The following is a 20,868-nucleotide window of genomic DNA, read 5'->3' as shown; positions in this document are numbered from 1 at the left end:
CTCTTATGCTTTGGCTCTCTCCCACTCTAACCTCTTTTTTTTTTTTTTTTCCTTCCCCTCCCCCATGGGTTTCTTGGATAAAGAAATTGTGGTTTATATACACAATGGAATACTACGTGGCAATGAGAAAAAATGAAATATGGCCTTTTGTAGCAACATGGATGGAACTGGAGAGTGTGATGCTAAGTGAAATAAGCCATACAGAGAAAGACAGATACCATATGGTTTCACTCTTATGTGGATCCTGAGAAACATAACAGGATAGTGCTATTTTTAATTTTTTGAGAAACTTCCATACTGTTTTCTAGAGTGGCTGTACCAGCTTGCATTCCCACCAACAATGCAAAAGAGATCCTCTTTCTCTGCATCCTCGCCAACATCTGTTGTTGCCTGAGTTGTTCATGTTAGCCATTCTGACAGGTGTAAGGTGGAGTCTCGTGGTTTTGATTTGTATTTCCCTGATGATGAGTGATGTTGAGCATTTTTCATGTGTCAGTTGCCCATCTGGATGTCTTCTTTGGAGAAGTGTCTATTCATATCTTTTTCCCATTTCTTCACTGGATTATTTGTCTTTTGGGTGTTGAGTTTCATAAGTTCTTTACAGATTTTGGATACTCACCTTTTATCTGATATGTCATTTGCAAATATCTTCTCCCAATCCATCAGTTGCCTTTTAGTTTTGCTGATTGTTTCCTTCACTGTGCAAAAGTTTTCATTTTGATGAGGTCCCAGTAGTTCATTTTTGCTTTTGTTTCCCTTGCCTCCAGAGACGTGTTGAGTAAGAAATTGCTGCAGCTGAGGTCAGAAAGGTTTTTTCCTGCTTTCTCATTGATGATTTTGATGGCCTCCTGTCTTACATTGAGGTCTTCCATCCATTTTGAGTTTATTTTTGTGTCTGGTGTAAGAAAGTGGTCCAGGTTCATTCTTCTGCATGTCGCTGTCCAGTTTTCCCAGCACCACTTGCTGAAGAGACTGTCTTTATTCCATTGGATATTCCTTCCTGCTTTGTCACAGATTAGTTGGCCATACGTTTGTGGGTCCATTTCTGGGTTCTCTATTCTGTTCCACTGATCTCAGTATCTGTTTTTGTCCATGTACCATACTGTCTTGATGATTACAGCTTTGCAGTATAGCTTGAAGTCTGGGATTGTGATGCCTCCTGATTTGGTTTTCTTTTTTAAGACTCTTTTGGCTATTCGAGGTCTTTTCTGGTTCCATACAAATTTTAGGATTATTTGTTATAGCTCTGTGAAGAATGCTGGTGTTATTTTGATGGGATTTCACTGAATATGTAGATTGTTTTGGGTAATACTGACTTTTTAACAATATTTGTTCTTCGTATCCAGGAGCATGGAATCTTTTTCCATTTTTTTATGTCTTCATCAATTTCTTTCATAAGCTTTCTATAGTTTTTCACCTCTTTGATTTTGATGCAATTGTAAATGCAATTGATTCCCTGATTTCACTTACTGTTGCTTTATTGTTGGTAAATAGGAATACAAATGACTTCTGTGCATTGATTTTATATCCTGCCACTTTGCTGAATTCATGAATCAGTTCTAGCAGTTTTTTGGTGGAATCTTTTGGGTTTTCCATATACAGTATCATGTCATCTGTGAAGAGTGAAGGCCAGACCTCCTCCTGGCCAATCTGGATGCCTTTTATTTCTTTGTGTTGTCTGACTGCACAGGCTAAGACTTCCAATACTATGTTGAATAACAGTGGCTAGAGTAGACATCCCTGCAAAAGTGGCTCCCTGCGCTTCTCTCTTCCCAAGTTCACCTCTCTGCACCACATACCTGCTGGATTCTGTGGTTCAGGTTGTGCAGATTGTTGTGTTAATCCTCAGATCAGTTTTCTAGGTGTGCAGGATAGTTTAGTGTTGGTCTGGCTGTATTTCATGGATGCAAGACACACAAAAACTTCCATGCTGTTCTGCCATCTTGGCTCCTCCCTGAGCACTGGCTCTTCTAAAGCTCACGATTATATATTTCACATTAAACATAAAGGGAGTGGCTCCCATCGTCCCTATCAGCCTGTGTTTACTGAGATGTCAATGTTTCATCCTTCTACTTGACATTTGTCCCCTTGCCAATCATAACATGACCACCTCTGAAAACTGCTTAGCACTAGGGGGAAACCAATGATCAAAATCTATGAATTTATTCATATTTAAATGGAGTATCAATTTTAAAACTTAAAAGATATTGGTACCTTCAAAAAGAACACTGACATTTGAATCCTCTTTATAGCCCTTACTTGAATCAAGAGAAATCCAAGATTTATTTCCTACTTGACCCTCCAAATGACTACAGAGCAAATTGCACAGTGAGCGTCCATCTGTGGTAACTTAAGATTCATATGCTGTCTTGCCTGATAATGATCTAGTACTATGTGAGTGTTTCTAAGTGAGGAAAGATGTGTCCCTACACTGGCAGTTACAAAGACAAGTAGCTCTTGAATTTTGGGAGAAGAAGATCAGCCTTGGTAAATCAACAGCATCCTGGCTTTAGCTCATTTGCCCTGACTTTCATGTAAGAGTGTACTTTGAAATATTGTCACCTATGGGACTAGTGATGCAGAAAGGAGATGAACAGTGCTTCAAGCACAGTGTCAATGGACAAAACTATGTACAGCATTTCAATGTTAGCAACTCCATGATGAAAATAATAGGGAAATTAACAGTCTCTTCCTGTCTGTCTCACACAAACTTTGTAGGCAAGGTCATTTTATCTGCTTAGTTTCCTTAACAAAATCTTATAATCTGAAGAAAATTGTGAATCTCAAGATGTCCTGCTTTCTGAAGTATGGCCACAAATCTACATTAGAATGGAAAAAAAAATACATGACATATTTTTATTTTCTTCAGTATATGGTCAAACTACACCAAAGATTTGTCTAGTATTTTAAAAATATCATTTTGGGGTGCCTGGGTGGCTCAGTCGGGTGAGTGTCTGACCTTGGCTCAGGTCATGATCTCATGGTTCGTGGGTTCAAGCCCCACATGGGGCTCTGTACTGACAGCTCAGAGCCTGGAGCCTGCTTCCGGTTCTATGTCTCCGCCTCCCTCTGCCCCTTCCCCGCTCATGCCCTCTCTCTCTCTCTCTCTCTCTCTCTCTCTCTCTCTCTCTCTCTCTCAAAAATAAACATTAAAATATATCATTTTAAGGTTTCCTTGATTAGCTTTTCCTGAGTAGGCTAAATGGCCAGTTGGTCAGCTGCATTAAGAGTCCTTTGATAAGATCTTGCCTGATCATTTAGTGTAAAATAACTAGTATAATCTTTTAGTATAAAATACCACACTATATAATAAAATGCTGATAGGAAGACAGGAAGGCAGAAAGGGTAAAAAGGAAGAAATAGAAGGAAAGAGAATGGGGAAAGCAGTAAAAGAGAAGAAGGGAGGAAAAACTGAAGGAAGGGAGGGAAGAAGGGGAGAAAATGCTAACTTAGAATATGTTAGACAAATACTTAACATTTTAGCTGATTTTCCAAAATACGTAGACATATATAAAAACAGAATCTAAATCTGAATTAAAAAAGAGCTTACTATAAAGCACTGGGTGTTGTATGGAAACCAATTTGACAATAAACTTCATATATTGAAAAAAAAAAAGAAAAAATGAGGCTATTAATTGTGTGCTTACCTGAGATTCTCCTTTTATATTTACAAAACTATCTGTATCAAAATAAAACCTGTATGTGCAAATTTCAAAAAAAATAAAAATAAAAAAAAGAGCTTACTTTGGCTATTTCAGTTATTAATTATAGGTTGCAAATAAGCTGGGGTGTTGATTTCTGGCAGAGGTGGGGAGTACAAGATAAAGCACACTTTGAAAATTCCAACATATCTACACTTTTGGATGGTGAGCACGTCCTCTGGCTTAACCCTAATCAGATGTCCTAACTGCATATTCACCTACTGGGGGCGTGTTAAGGGGCAATCTCTGATTGCTGGGCACACTAAATCCAAAATTATACATGAACTGAGACTGGGCTTATTTTTGCTCCTTGGGAAATACTGAACACTTGTCTTTTTCTTTGGCTGTTTGGGAAATCTGTGGGAGACCCAGGCCGTGGTGGGGTGTGGTTACACGGACAGGATTTTGAATGTATGGGCAGGGGAAGCCCACCCCAGAGAGATTGGGAGAAACACCTGTCACTGTCCAACACCACATCTTCTCTCTGTTAGTCTGGATTATCTAGTATTGATTGAACCTGAGGACTTGACAGGGATGGGGGAAAGATCACTAATTTTCAGTTCTTTGAATTGTTTTGGCGTAAAGTAAAATCTATCGTTATAGCTATTTTCCTATTTCTGAAGGTGAACAAACACAGCAATGCTAATAGTTAAGTGCCATTTAAAATATGTGTGGCAGGGGTGCCTGGTGGTTCAGTGGGTTGATTGATGGACTCTTAATTTAGGCTCAGGTCATGATCTCAGGGTTCATGAGTCTGAGCCCCACTTAGGGCTCTGTGCTGAAGGCATGGAGCCTGCTCAGGATTCTCTCTCTCCTTCTTCTCTACCCCTTCCCCACCTGTGCTCTTTCTCTCTCTCAAAATAAATAAATAAACTTGAAAAAAATAATAAATATTAAAGAATAAAACGTATGGCAAACTGCCATCTTATTTGGCATAATCTGACATATTTGCAAATGGTGTTAGTTTTTCACTCTCATGTAAAGTACTCATTAAGTTTTATCCGAAGTAGAAATGGTAAGGACAGGGTGGAAAACCTGAAGAATAAAATGTCCAGTATGAGGGGAGGGAAAGTAGAGAAGAAAACAGGGTGAACATACTTTTCGTTTCTTGAATAAGAAAGGCATGAGGATGCACAGAAACTCCTTGTGCAGCTGATTAAAAATTCCAAGAGAACTGTTCCTTTTTCCTCATTTCACACAAAATGAGCAGTGGGTAAAATGTGTCATCAGACAGAAATTTAAACATGGACTCTGCTCACTCTCTGTCAATACCGAAGAAAGCACTGACCTATTTTTCTTCATTAAAAGTTTGATGCTTTAAGTATATAGGACATTCTCAGGACTGAGTCTGAGCACATTATGCAATTTATTGTCAGGTATATTTGGAAACCTAGGAGTATTTTATGAGTTCCAACATACTAGTTTTTGTTGTTGTTGTTTGTTTTGTTTTTTTGGTCCATTTCAGATTACTGTGATTCTCCGAAATGAGAATTTAAAAATTGTTAACATTTACAGTTTACTCTGTGAAATGCATTACCACTAGTGTAAAAAAGAAAACTACAGATTAGGGCTCCTGGGTGGCTCAGATTCTCCCTTCCCTTTTCTCTATCCCTCTCTTGTGCTTGCTCACTCACTCTCTCTCTCTCTCTCTCAAAATAAATAAACTTAAAAAAAAAACCAAAACTCAGCGCCAAAATGGAATCACTCATGTTAGAGCCCCACATCAGCAAACCAAGACTTAGCACCCAACTTCCCTGTGGTTTCAACCCCCTGGGAACGTGACCTTTAACCAGCCAGCCTAGAACTTCCTGCTCAGCACTGGGAGGAAATCCCATGAAAGACCCTTTGGGTTCCCCTTAGGAGGGCAACCTTGCCTCAAACAGTGCTTTCTGTGTTAATACTTTCCTAGTCTCCTTTCCCTCTCTGACCTTAAAAAACTTTTCTTTCCTGGAAGCTGTAAGTTGCTCCTTATTCTTTGCTGGGTGGGATGCTGCCTGATTCATGAACCGTTCGATAAAGCCAGTTAGATCTTTGGATTTACTTGGTTGAATTTTTGTTATTTAACACCAATGTTCATAATAACTGTGCAAAGTGAGTTTCTTTAACCTTACTTTACTGACAGTGCATAGTACAAATGGTAAAGAGTATTCACAGACCTGGGTTCAAATCCTAGCTCTACTCCCTACTTGTGATGTTTAGCAATTGATGTAATGCCTCTCTCATAGTCTTCATTCATGAAATGGGATTAATAGTACCTATTTCAAGCATGTATCGTAGGAATCAAATTGGACATGCACTGGCATATAGTGATGACTCAATGTTTCTCAGCTTGAATTTAAAATACCTTGGGTGAGGCCATAGAAGTAGTCAGTAATGCTTCTGGGTATCAGATCTGGACTTATCTACCCTCAAAACGAAAATCACATTTTCTACTATAACGCACTACTCAAATCATTACAACAGGATATTTCACATACATTTAAGGTGTGAGACAGTTAATACATTAATTCACTACACTTTAAGGACAGGGTCACAAAAAATAGATTCCTATACACGGTCAGTGCTTTATTTTCAGATTTTTAAAAAACAGCAGGTCTCAAGAGCCCAGAGGATTTCAGATGGCTTACCATGAGTAATATGTATTAAAACCTGAGATGGCCTTTAACGACACACTTGAAAATAAATTACATTGAGTCCATTTGCAAGCAAAACTTGTCAGATAAAATTATGAAGTGATGGATTCTTAAAATAATAATGAGACACAGCTCTTTTACAGGTTCTTATTTTCTGCATGATGGTATGCTAAGGCCTTTCAATGCCCTATCTCAGCTGGACGTCCAAATAAAATTCATGAGGTAGGTCACACATTCTTCCCAATTTGTGGCAGAGCAGTGGAGGCTTGAAGTCCTATAATCTAGCCAAGTGGAAAAGCCAACATTTGAGTCCAAGTGGGCCTGATGCCTAACACTACTTTTCTTGGTTTATTGTTTGGTATTTTCTGACAACTTTTATTCTGCTGACATATTTTCGTATCATCACAGTGTCTCTTTAGCAAGGAATTTTTGTGTACATTAAGTAAGGGTATGGAACAATGAAAGCCCAGTTTCTAACCTTAAAGCAGAAGTGCATTCAGTGGGACATGTTAATTAAGGCACAAGTAGTTATTTATGGGGAACAATAGATCTGGGTAGAACCAGATGGGAATATGTTTCGACATCCATCCCCAGAAATCTCACAGGAAAGAAGTTCTAAGCTATCTATAAAACTCTCAAAAGAGAACTATTTCATTCAGTGGCTGTTTGACCCAGGCTGCTGCTTCTGGCCTCCCTCAGCCATCTGGTTCCTCTGCCCCAGGTTCTCCAGGCCTATCTGATTAAACATCATGAAGCTGTGGAAGACCCAGCCACCATGGGCTTTTGGAGGTTCCAGATGAAGGTCAGTGTCCTTCCCTATCACTTCCTCTAGACAATTTTCTTCACTGGCTGATAATGGACACTAAGCAATTTCCAGTCTACATGTGAGGCAAAGGCCATCTCACCTTGTGTGAGCTTGTGTCTCAAGCTACAGGAGACTTGAGCTCCCCAGGTAATCAAATGCTTGGCAGCCATGTCATTTACTACCATTGGCCAGAATGAGTGTCACTCTTCAACTCGTGAAACACTGTAAGAGAGGTAACCAGTGACCTCATAATTGTTGAAGCAGAGAACTCTGCCCAGGCCTGTTAGGACTGATCCTTGATGTACTATTTGGTGTTGTTGTCCACTCAACCTTTACCCAAAGTTTGTCTCAACTTCCTCACTGCCCTCCATGAAGACAAAGCTCTTAGGACAATATTTACCTCTCAACATTGTTTATTAACTCTTAGTGCCGATTATTACCTCCCTCATCAATCTTATCCACAGCCATATCTCCCTGCACTGCCCCCCATATATCCAACTGGCTGGAGTGGACTTAGAGCACCACATGTAGATTCTTAAATGTTCAATGATGTTTCCTAGCTCGGGTTCTCTCTCCACATGATGCAGATTCCTCGCTCCCTTTTTTAATTTCCCCTTTTTCAAAACTTAGCTCATGCATCCCTTCCCCTGGAAAAGTCATTTCTGACCATTCCATATAAAAGTGAACACTCCCCTCTTCATAGCCTTGCTTAACCCTATGCATATTTCTGTTTTAGCACTTAGAGTGCTTTACTGCACTTGTTTTTACTCATCTCTTCTGTAACTAGACTGCAAATTCATTAACTTCTTCTGGACCAACTATAATCTGTCGTTACTGAAATTAACTCTCTCCTTCCCCCTTACTTGTAGCCCTAAGTCTACTCTCCAGATGTAATCAGTTACTAGATTCATGTGTATGCTACCCGAAATCTTCCAGGCATATGCATTTATATTTATAATATTGAGATTTTGATAGATGCTTCCATACTTAAGACAGGGTACAAACTGGTCTTGAGGCTTACTTTTTAAATACATTTAACACCATCAGGGACATCTGCCCATATCAAGACATCGTTTTAAATAACTCTATGAGATTCTGTCATAAACATATATCCTGCTTAACCAGAGGGAAGAGATCTCACTCATTTTGTGTGCCTTCCACTTAATAGGGTGCTTAGTACCCCCAGCACACATGACACGTGTGAGGGGCATTACAAATGCCATTATCCAAACAGAAACACATGCCTTTTCCACTTCCAAATAGGTGGCCTTCTGCTTGAACAAAGTCACAGCTCTACCCCTGGCTCCTTCTAGACTCGGCCTTCCGATTCCTGACTTTTTCTGGAACACATTTTGGACTGAATAACCCTGACTTCATCCTTGGAATATCTGATTAAGCCTGGCTTTTTTCTTTTCTTTACTTTTGTTTCCTTTCTTTTTTCTTTTTTTTTTTTCAAAGAAGAAGACCAGCTGGACAAAAACAGAACACTTGATTCAGAAACTCATCTCCAGAGCCAGAAGCACTTCAGTGCTGTCCCCCTAAAATGCGGACATGCCAGGCAGTCGCCAGCAACACTGGCCTTATCATCTCTTCTACCTGGTTTGTGACTCTGGTCAAGGAAATGAAGATTTGACTTGGTGGTGGAATTAGTCATCTCAGGTTGCCATGACTGAAGGCCACAGAACAAAGGGGGTGGCTTTAAATAATAGAAATGCATGTTGTCACAGTTCTGGAGGCCAGAAGTCCAACACCCAGTTGTTCACAGAGTTGCCTTCTGGTGAGGCCTCAGGGCCCTACCTTTATGACCTCATTACACCTTTAACTGCCTCCTTAAAGATCCTACGTTCAAATGCAGTTACTTTGGAGGTTAAGGCTTCAATATGTGCATTTTGGGGAGACACAATTCAGACTGCAAGTGGTAACACATCCACGGTAATTGTATGTCCTGGTCGCCTGAGACAATTCCCAGTTTTGTCTGTTATCTGGTGTTTCGTTCAGTTGGCCACCCCTTGCACTCTCAATAAATATGGTCACCCTGAGCATCCTCCCTCTCCCTCCAAGGCCTTGTCCTCTATCTCCCTGGTTGGATAAGACATAAATTCAACCACAGGAGAAGCATTATTGTGAGCCGTACACAGATACCTCTTTGGTATGAATTGTGTTGTTCAAGTCTATAAAAATGGATTTTAAAGCACAGGTTTAATGCTGTTTTTTATGCATGGCCTATTACTTCTGTTCATTTCAGTCACACTCCCAATCAATTTTTGTCCCTCAGGTTCTTTGGTCTTGAGGTCTAATATGGCTTTGGGTGTAACCATGTATTTCAGGAGGGGTCTCTGTGATCCCCTGGAGGAATAAGAAATCTACCTCTGTTCCAGACACTTCCAGCACATGATCCTCAACATCCCTTTAAAATTCATGCTTTTGGCTTGGACTACTCATCTGTGAAAACTGTCTTCTGAAGGCTTTGTATTTTCCTCCTTCCTTTCTTTCCTTCCCTCCTCTCCCTTTCTCCTTCTCCTTCTCCTCCTCCTTCTTCAGTGGCGTACTTATTTTGTGATTCGGAGGAGTGTTTCCCTCCTCTTCAGCCCCAGCCCTCTCTCAGCTTGCTCTTTGATGAATATTGGCTTGATCCCCAGGCCTTCTGCACTGTGCTCTTCTTAGATCTTCACTTTACAGGGACTACGCTACCTCTTTCCTCTGCTTCCACTACTGAGCCTGAATCCCAACGGGATTTGGTAGAGACACAGCTCCTGTTCTCAAATGACAGGAAAGAACACCTCTGAGGTTGATCCATGCTTTCAATCAGAATGTTTCTTTATCTGGACAACAAACTGATTCTATGAGCTGGATGCACCTGCTCGAAATAGAGTTTCCCTAGCATTGGTAAAATTCAACGGGAAGTGAAAATTCAACTAGCTGCCAGTCTCAATATTGAATATAGGTAAGACCATCCTCAACTGAGTGCTAACAGGCTGAGTACCATACACGCAAGAAGAAACTGTTTTGGCCAAGTGTTACTGCACCAGTGCAACAGTATTTTCGCATTAATTTGTTCCTTACTCTTTCAACACATAGTTATTGAGTACCTAATGCAGTGCGCTAGGTGCTATTCTAGGTTTGGAGGAACCACTGGGAAATAAAGACATAAGTTTGTGCCCAGATGGAATTTGGAATAAGTCAAGAAGAGTAAAAATTAAATCCACTATTATAGCATAATGAGGTAAATACTTTAAAAGGTCTAAGCACTGAATACTATGGGAGCCCCAAAATAGGGCACTGAATCCAACATGGTGGCATTAAGTATGGTTTAATCTTGAGTAAGTCTACCTCTTAGAGTGCTTCATGGTTCAGAGATTGGGAAAACTATCAGATATGGTGGGTGGCAGTGAATGAGGAATATGTTTGCCTCTGCTGTCCATTGTCCTAGCCATCAGTCACATGTAACTCTGAGGCACTTGGAATGTGCTTAGTGCACCTAAAGGATTGCATTTTCATTTTATTTTATTTCAATATATTTAAATTTAAAGACTGAAACAGTGTCAAATATTTTAAGTTAAACAAGTTTGTTTGGATAGGACTCTACTTCACATTAATTGGGCATATTCAGCATTTACATCTCCAAATTTACATTACCAAATTTCCAAATTTAGCACAAGAACTAATATTAATAATTCTATTAGGAAATAAGATATTAGACTGAAGAGGGGAGAACATGGTGGCGTAGGAGGATGCTGGGCTCACCTCATCCTGCTGATTGCTTAGATTCCACCCACATCAGCCTAAATAATGCAGAAAACTGCCAGAAGACTAGCAGAATGGGCTCTCCAGAGCCAAGCATAGAAAAGAGGTCCACGGAAGAAGGTAGAAAGGACGGAGAGGCAGTGTGGGCTACACAGACTGGTGGGAGGGAGCCGGGGCAGTGGAGGGGCAGCCAGCCTGCCCAGCAAGGCAGAGCCCCTGAGTCTGACTTGCAAAAGCAGAGGGGCCGGACAGAGTGAGTTCTGAGAGCCAGCAGGACTTAACACCTGGAATTTTAAGAGTCAACAGCTCTGCTCTCGGAGAGTGGGGAGGGCAAGAGGAGCTAGGGGGGACAGTTGTTGAGCCCTGGAAGACGGAGCTCAGCTCTGTGGGGAACAAAGGCGCTGGCCAGCGCCATCTCCCTCGCCCATCCCCCAGCTGAAATCCCAAAGGGAACCAGTTCCCCTCACTGAACTTGCTTGCACCTCACAAACACCCAACACTGTGCTGCTGTGGATCCATCCCTCTGACAGGTCGGCCTCCCTTCTGGTGCTGCAGGTCCCCTCCCGCAGGGGACCACCTATGGAAAAGTGATCTAAGCCTGCCTCTCCCACCCCTGTGCACCTTGCGGATCCACCACGGCTAATACGCCAGATTCAATCAAAGCAGCACCTCAGGCCTGGCAGTGTGCAAGTAGTCCAGACAGGGGCCACACCACTCAACAGTGAGTCCTGCCCCTGGGAGAGGGGAAGATAGGGTACACACCAGTCTGACTGTGGCCCCAGTGGTGGGCTGGGGGCAGACATCGGGTCTGACTGTGGCCCCACCCACCAACATAAGTTACTCCAGACAGCACAGGGGAAGTGCCCTGCAGTTCCCCACCACTCCAGGGACTATCCAAAATGACGAAACAAAAGAATTCTCCTCAAAAGAAACTCCAGGAAGTAGCAACAGCTAACGAATTCATCAAAATGATTTAAGCAATTTAACGGACCATGAATTTAGAATAATAGTCATAAAATTAATCGCTGGGCTTGAAAAAAGTATAGAGGACAGCAGAGAATCTATGACTACAGAGAACAAGGGACTAAGAAACAGGAGGAGCTAAAAAATGCTATAAATGAGATGCAATAAAATGGAGGGGACCGTGGTTCAGATTGAAGAGGCAGAGGGGGGAATACGTGAATTAGAAGATAAAACTATGGAAAAAGAGGAAGCTGAGAAAAAGAGAGATAAAAAATTCCAGGAGTATGAGGGGAGAATTAGAGAACTCAGTGATGCAGTGAAGCGCAACAATATCTGTATAATAAGAATTCCAGAAAAGGAAGAGAGAGAGAAAGGGGCTGAAGGTGTACTTGAACAAATCATAGCTGAGAACTTTCCCGATCTGGGGAAGGAAAAAGGCATTGAAATCCAAGAGTCACAGAGAACTCACTTCAGACATAAGTTGAATTGACCTCCTGTGCAACATATCATAGTGAAACTGGCAAAATACAAGGATAAAGAGAAAATTCTGAAAGCAGCTAGGGATAAACATGCTCTAACATATAAAGGGAGACCGATAAGACTAGTGACAGATCTATCTACTGAAACTCAGCAGGCCAGAAAGGAATGGCAGGAAATCTTCAATGTCATGAACAGAAAAAATATGCAGCTGAGAATTCTTTAGCCAGCAAGTCTGTCATTCAGAATAGAAGGAGAGATAAAGGTCTGCCTCAACAAACAAAAACTGAAGGAATTCATCACCACTAAACCAACCCTACAGGAGATCCTAAGGGGCATTCTGTGAGTGAAATGTTGCAAGGACCACAAAGTACCAGAGACATCACTACAAACATGAAACCTAACCTACAGACATCACAATGACTCTAAACCCTTATCTTTCTATAATAACACTGAATGTGAATGGACTAAATGCTCCAACCAAAAGACATAGGGTATCAGAATGGATAAAAAATCAAGACCCATCTATTTTCTGTATACAAGAGACTCATTTTAGACCTGAGGACACCTTCAGATTGAAAGTGAGGGGATGGAGAACTATCTATCGTGCTACTGGAACTCAAAAGAAAGCTGGAGTAGCCATACTCATATCAGACAAACTAGACTTTAAATTAAAGGCTGTAACAAGAGATGAAGAAGGGCATTATATAATAATTACAGGGTCTATCCATCAGAAGAGCTAACAATTATAAATGTCTATGTGCCGAATACAGGAGCCCCCAAATATATAAAACAATCACAAACATAAGCAACCTTATTGATAAGAATGTGGTGATTCCAGGGGACTTTAATACTCCACTTACAACAATGGATAGGTCATCTAGACACAGGATCAATAAAGAAACAAGGGGCCTGAATGATACATTGGACCAGATGGGCTTGACAGATATATTTAGAACTCTGCATCCCAAAGCAACAGAACATACTTTCTTCTAGAGTGCACATGGAACATTCTCCAAGATTGATCATATGCTGGGTCACAAAACAGCCCTTCATAAGTTTACAAGAATTGAAATTATACCATGCATACTTTCAGACCATAATGCTATGAAGCTTGAAATCAACCACAGGAAAAAGTCTGAAAAACCTCCAAAAGCATGGAGGTTAAAGAACACCCTACTAAATAAAGAATGGGTCAACAAGGCAACTAGAGTAGAAATTAAAAGAATACATGAAAACAAATGAAAATGAAAATATAACAATCCAAATGCTTTGGGATGCAGCGAAGGCAGTCCTGAGAGGAAAATACATTGCAATCCAGGCCTATCTCAAGAAACAAGAAAAATCCCAAATACAAAATCTAACAGCACACCTAATGGCAACAGAAGCAGAAGAGCAAACACACCCCAAACCCAGCAGAAGAAGAGAAATAATAAAGATCAGAGCAGAAATACACAATATACAATCTAAAAAAACTGTAGAGAAGATCGATGAAACCAAGGGTTGTTTTTTTGAAAAAACAAACAAAATTGATAAACCTCTAGCCAGGCTTCTCAAAAAGAAAAGGGAGGTGACCCAAATAGATAAAATCATGAATGAAAATGGAATTATTACAACCAGTCTCTCAGAAATACAAGCAATTATCAGGGAATACTATGAAAAATTACATGCCAACAAACTGGACAACCTGGAAGAAATGGACAAATTCCTAAACACCCACACACTTCCAAAACTCAAACAGGAAGAAAGAAAAAATTTGAATACACCCATAACGAGTGAATAAATTGAATCAGTTATCAAAAATCTCCCAACAAATAAGAGTCCAGGACCAGATGGCTTCCCAGGGGCATTCTACCAGACATTTAAAGCAGAGATGATACCTATCCTTCTCAAGCTATTCCAAAAAATTGAAAGGGAAGGAAAACTTCCAGACTCATTCTTTGAAGCCAGCATCACTTTGATTCCTAAACCAGAGACCCAGCAAATCAAGAGAACTACAGGCCAAAATCCCTGATGAATATGGATGCAAAAATTCTCAAAAAGGTACTAGCAAATCGAATTCAATAGCATATAAAAATAATTATTCACCATGATCAAGTGGGATTCATTCCTGGGATGCAGGGCTGGTTCAACATTTGCAAATCAATCAATGTGATACATCACATTAATAAAAGAAAAGAACCATATGATCCTGTCAATCGATGCAGAAAAAGCATTTGACAAAACTCAGCATCCTTTCTTAATAAAAACCCTCAAGAAAGTGGGGATAGAAGGAACATACTTAAACATCATAAAAGCCATTTATGAAAAGCCCACAGCTAATATCATCCTCAATGGGGAAAAACTGAGAGCTTTCTCCCTGGGATCAGGAACACGACAGGGATGTCCACTCTCACTGCTGTTGTTTAACATAGTGTTGGAAGTGCTAGCATCAGCAGTCAGACAACAAAAGGAAATCAAAGGCATCAAAATTGGCAAAGATGAAGTTAAGCTTTCACTTTTTGCAGATGACATGATATTATCCATGGAAAATCCGATAGACCCCACCAAAAGTCTGCTAGAACTGATATATGAATTCAGCAAAGTCGCAGGTTACACTATCAATGTACAGAAATCAGTTGCATTCTTATACACTAATAATGAAGCAACAGAAAGACAAATGAAGAAACTTATCCCATCAACAATTGTACCAAGAAGCATAAAATACCTAGGAATAAACCTGACCAAATATGTAAAAGATCTGTATGCTGAAAACTATAGAAAGCTTATGAAGGAAATTGAAGAAGATAGAAAGAAATGGAAAAATATTCCATGCTCATGGATTGGAAGAACAAATATTGTTAAAATGTCAATACTGGGGCGCCTAGGTGGCTCAGTCATTAAATGTCCGACTTCAGCTCAGGTGATGATCTCGCAGTCCGTGAGTTCAAGCCCTGGGTCGGGCTATGTGCTGACAGCTCAGAACCTGGAGCCTGTTTCAGATTCTGTGTCTCCCTCTTTCTTTGACCCTCCCCTGTTCATGCTCTCTCTCTGTCTCAAAAATAAATAAACGTTAAAAAAATAATAAAATGTCAATACTACCCAAAGCTATCTACACATTCAATGCAATCCCAATCAAAATTGCACCAGCATGCTTCTCGAAGCTAGAACAAGCAATCCTAAAATTTGTATGGAACCACAAAAGGCCCCAAATAGCCACAGTAATTTTGAAGAAGACCAAAGCACGAGCCATCACAATCCCAGACTTTAGCCTCTATTACAAAGCTTTAGTCACCAAGACAGCATGATATTGGCACAAAAACAGACACATAGACCAAAGGAATAGAATAGAAACCCCAGAATTAGACCCACAAAAGTATGGCCAACTCATCTTTGACAAAGCAGGAAAGAATATCCAATGGAAAAAAGACAGTCTCTTTAACAAATGGTGCTGGGAGAACTGGACAGCAACATGCAGAAGGATGAAACTAGACCACTTTCTTACACCAGTCACAAAAATAAACTCAAAATGGATAAAGGACCTGAATGTGAGACAAGAAACCATCCAAACCCTGGAGGAGAAAGCAGGAAGAAACGTCTTTGACCTCAGCTGCAGCAATTTCTTACTTGACACATCTCCAAAGGCAAGGGAATTAAAAGTAAAAATGAACTATTGGGACCTCATGAAGATAAAAAGCTTCTGCACAGCAAAGGAAACAATCAACCTAACTGGAAAAAAATATTTGCAAATGACATATCGGACAAAGGGCTAGTACCCAAAATCTGTAGAGAGCTCACCAAACTCCATACCTGAAAAACAAATAATCCAGTGAAGAAATGGGCAGAAAACATGAATAGACACTTCTCTAAAGAAGACATCCAGATGGCCAACAGGCACATGAAAAGATGCTCAACGTCGCTCCTCATCAGGGAAATACAAATCAAAACCACACTCAGATACCACCTCACGCCAGTCAGAGTGGCTAAAATCAACAAATCAGGAGACTATAGATGCTGGCAACGATGTGGAGAAATGGGAACCCTCTTGTGCTGTTGGTGGGAATGCAAACTGGTATAGCTGCTCTGGAAAACAGTGTGGAGGTTCCTCAAAAAATTAAAAATAGACCTACCCTATGACCCAGCAGTAGCACTGCTAGGAATTTACCCAAGGGATACAGGAATACTGATGCATAGGGGCACTTGTACCCCAATGTTTATAGCAGCACTCTCAACAATAGCCAAATTGTGGAAAAAGCCTAAATGTCCATCAACTGATGAATGGATAAAGAAATTGTGGTTTATATACTCCATCATTTCTTTACCTAAATGTTGTCCCCACATAAAGGCATTCTTTGATCCCCAAACTCAGTTATGCCTTCCTTCTTTCCCTCTCACAGTTCCATGGCCTTCACATGAAAGTGATCTGTGTGACAGTCTTCTCCACTGAGCTTAAGCAGGTACTGGATTATTATTTATTTATCCCCATATCTAGCAGAGTGCCTAGTACATAGTAGGTGTTCGATAAACACTTGTTAATCACTTGCTACTTCATTGAGTGAATGGTCCAATAAATAAATGAATGAATAAAGTTAAATCCATCATTCAGTTGCCCACTTAAAAAAAAAAAAAGCCCATCGTTAATAGTTGACATTTCCTTCGATGTTCACTGCCACACATATTCACCAAGTGACGTGTATAACTACACAGCCAGGAGACACTCAGCATGCAGTTTCTAATATGAGGCAAGAGTATTTCCATGCCCAGAATGGAGTTAGCAGAGATTGGCTGCAGATAACATCTCCTGGCTGGAGATTAAGCAACTGAAAGATCTTGCTTACCTTCCCTACCCCTTCTCAGATCATCAGAGACTTTTGACTTTTGACTTTTGAGGAATAAGTCAAGTTGGTTAAAAATAAGTAAATTGCAAAACTAAGTTTCATGACACTCCTACATGGTAATAACTACACCTTGAAAGCCCTAAAATGTTCAATGGAAATTTTTACACATTACGATAATATAAGATGTCAAGGCGATTAAGATAAAAAGCACATCAAACTTTCCACAAATGAAATATTAAGGCCAAGATAATAGGTCAAAAGGAAACAGGGAAATTTAATTTTTTTCACTGCGTTGTTGACTTTTCTTCATCTTCCTTGAATACATTAGGAAAAGCAGTTTGTTCTTCCCAGAAGTGGATCACATGCCCTGTGTAAATCTCTAGCAGCACATATCAGAATATATAATTTTTGTAAAAACTAATTTGAATCGATCAAAAATAATAACATACTTTTCTTTCAAGGAAAATAAACTGAATATTCTAACCTTAGAGAAAAAATTAATTAGAAGATGAAATTAAAGCTATAGAAAAACAGAGCATCCAAATATTGATTAAAATTTCAATTACCCAACTGTCTCTTAAAATACATTGCGAAGCTCAGTAGAACCCAAATGCATGATGTTTGGGAAATCTTGACATTTTCTAGCAAAACCCAAATGCGTTCTTCTCATTATTTATGTAATATATAAGCAACTCCTCACTTCACATTTGGGGGGAAAGAGTGTTAAACAGAAGCATATTAGAAATGTATCAACCTGGGGCAACTGGGTGGCTCAGTCGGTTAAGCATCCAACTTCAGCTCACATCACGATCTCGCAGTTGGTGGGTTTAAGTCCCGCAGTGGGTTCTCTGCTGTCAGCCTCCTGGGAGCCTGCTTCAGATCCTCTGTCTCCCTCTCTCTCTCTCCCCCTCCCCTCCCCCCCGTCTCTCAAAAATAAATGAACATTAAAAGATACATTTCCATTGCAGGAGACTGAAATCTCAAACTGTGGCCTCAACATCGTCATCTGAAAGCTGGTTATCTATTCTCTGAATTTTTATACTGATCTGGAAGAGAAGGCAAGAAGAGCTAGCACTTTGGGCATCTCTACACAGGTCCATACCGAACACAATAATTTTAATTAATTTGTATAAACTTGTGATCCAGACATTATGGGAGCACTCACCCAGTCCACACTACCCTTTCTAGAATGTATCCCATTCACAGCCCCTTTTGAAGGAAGTGACTCCTCACCACCAGCTGATGTGGCTTAGGTTGAATGCAAACACAAGAAGAACCAGCATGTAGATGGAGAGGGACTAATTAGATTCTTTCTTCTGAGAAGCTGCACTTGGAGATACAGGGGATGTTATTCAGATGATAGTGGACAATTGAATCGAAGTGTCAGGGCAAGTAGAGGAATGTAAAATCATATGAAACTCAACGAGAGAAAAGAAGGAAGCAGAGATAAAGGAGAATTTCATGCCCTAAAAACATAAAGAATGAATGTGTAAAAGAATTTTCTGTTCTAGTGTCTGTCCCCAGGTGGCTTGGATTATTTCATTTCTTTCCTTATCCTAAAACTAAGTTTACCTTAACTTAAACTGGCTTAAATGGGCTTTATCCCTTGCAACCAGTGATGCTATGCTGATACATTAATTTTTAGAAAGGTCTGTGGCTGAAGATAACCAGTTTCTCCTCCCTTAACCAGTCTGTGTGTGTTCAGACATGGCTTGAATGTCTGTCAGTGAACTCGTGGCTCCTCCAAATTAGCAACATCATTTCTAATGGCCAGTCCTCACACTTTTAAATGGACAATGGCCATGAAAGCTAATTTTCCAGAATCAGGCAAACTCTCATCCAATTTCTCCCTTGCAAATACAAAATTCAAGCAGCATCTTGCAGAAACAGCCAGGAGCAGGTTATTGCATCTGGGCTTTTGGGACTCAGAGTGCCAATTTCCCAGCACTGATAGGTGAGGTCTTTGAAGCTCCCTTCCTAAAATGGCAGTGCTCTAAATAACACAGTGGAGACATATTGAGATGGATTCACAACTGTTCTGCAAAGAAACCTCCTGCTGACGTCAATGGGAGTTTATCCTGAGGGCCTGAGCATTAGGCGCGTATTAATACCTTTTCCTCAGTGATTTCAATCTGATCTAAAAGCTTTAGCTTTTTCTTTCCCGAGAGTGGGTAGGAGAAATGGAGGATGTGACTGCGTGGGAACAACACTTTGAGGTTCCCTGTGTTTTACTTAGGAATTTTACTTCCAAATTCAAGTTGGGAGAAACTTAGCCCGGGTTCTTCTACCTCTATGCTTTGACTCTCATCTCCCCACCCCCCCCCCCCCAACTCCCTTTTAGTATTACTGCACTTCTCCTGCATGATTTCAAGTTTCACTGATCATTGGGAAAAGTTCTGAAAGTGGCATCGACATTTAAAAGCAGATGGCATTGCAGATGTTGAATATTTAATCCTTAGGTTTGGGGGTCGTGGTATACTCAGCCTTTTTCTACATTTTTAAATTATTATTATTTTTTACTTTTTAAGAAGTCAGCTTGTTTTTTGGCAGTTTGGGTTGAGCACTCAAACTGATTTATTTCAGTGTGACTATTAAATTACAGAAAACCTTTTAAATATAGAGAAAAGAAAAAAGGCTTATAACACAAAGGAAAGGCTATAGCTTTGGAAATGCATTGCGTTTTTTTTTTCAAACAATATATGTATGAATAACACATTCTCCCTTTACCCCATTGGATATTCTTGCTGCATAGACTAAAACTCATCATTGGAAAGACATATTTTTCTAATGTTTCAGGTGTCTAACAAAATGATTCTAAAAACACACATAACCTCTTAATTTGTTGTCCAAATGACGACACTTTGAGAATGAAAAGGTGTTGTAAATAATACACTGGGACAACAGGTATAAACCAGTTTATCTCACAAATAAGGCAATGGTTGTCACCATTTCCCCCCAGAGATCCAAATCAATGCAAATAGTTCTCTTCTAGTTTTCTACCATATGCCATTAGGAAAATTCCAATTAAAACAACAAGGTAATGCCACTGCATACCCAATAGATCAGTCAAAATCTGGAATATTGACAATGCCAAATGCTTATGAGAACATAGAGCAACAGAAACTAATTCATTGCTTGTGGGAATGCAAATGGTACAGCCACTTTGCAATGGTACAGCGAATGCAATATGGCCACAGAATACACCTCAGAGTGGGATGATGGGAATATGACAGATTACTGCCTTTTCTTTGTTGCTGGCCCTGGCCAAAATGTTGTAAAATTTATCTCAACCGTTGTACTTTACAAGTAGACAACCACAAGGAAACGGAATGTCATAACATTTTTAAGGATCACACTCAGGTTCACAGCAAAATTAGGAGAAAAGTAATGAAATTTCCTATATGCCTCCCTACTCCCATACTATGACATTTATTTTTTATTGTGGTAAAATACATGTAGCATAAAATTTACTATTTTTCGGAGCACACAGGTGGCTCATTCGGTTAAGCGCTGGACTTCAGCTCAGGTCGTGATCTCACGGTTCATGAGTTTGAGCCCCACATTGGGCTCTCTGCTGTCAGCACAGAGCCTCCTCCAGATCCTCTGTCTCTCTCTCTCTGCCACTTCCCTGCTCATGCTGTCTCTCTCTCTCAAAAAGAAACATTTAAAAAATTACTACTGTTAAGTGTACAGTTCAGTGGCATTAAGTAGATACACATCATGGCACA

General features: G+C 40.1%; 1 protein-coding gene and 1 long non-coding RNA gene across 10 annotated transcripts in view; one reads left to right on the top strand and one right to left on the bottom strand.

The window, feature by feature from the left end:
- The window catches only part of LOC132660804 (uncharacterized), a 205,194-nt gene that overhangs the window by 24,220 nt on the left and 160,106 nt on the right, over positions 1-20,868 (bottom strand). The gene's annotated exons all lie outside the window — the stretch shown is intronic.
- Positions 1-20,868, top strand: part of LOC132675220 (guanylate cyclase soluble subunit alpha-2-like) — a 239,115-nt gene that overhangs the window by 208,454 nt on the left and 9,793 nt on the right. For 4 of the 9 annotated variants that reach the window (XR_014135329.1, XR_013549990.2, XM_081790403.1 and 1 more), the window contains 5 exons: positions 6,478-6,556; positions 7,056-7,136; positions 11,414-11,604; positions 16,700-16,759; positions 18,109-18,234. The gene's annotated coding sequence lies outside the window, so the exon portion shown is untranslated. Of the gene's footprint in view, positions 1-6,477; positions 6,557-6,993; positions 7,137-11,413; positions 11,605-16,699; positions 16,760-18,108; positions 18,235-20,868 lie in introns of all 9 variants that reach the window. The other 5 variants (XR_014135327.1, XR_014135330.1, XR_014135328.1 and 2 more) reach the window with 5 other exon arrangements.

The sequence above is a fragment of the Panthera onca genome, chromosome D1, assembly GCF_046562875.1.
Source record: "Panthera onca isolate mPanOnc1 chromosome D1, mPanOnc1 haplotype 2, whole genome shotgun sequence".
NCBI classification, from domain to species: Eukaryota; Metazoa; Chordata; class Mammalia; order Carnivora; family Felidae; genus Panthera; species Panthera onca.
Note: the sequence above shows the minus strand (reverse complement) of the source record. Positions and strands in the feature narration are given on the sequence as shown.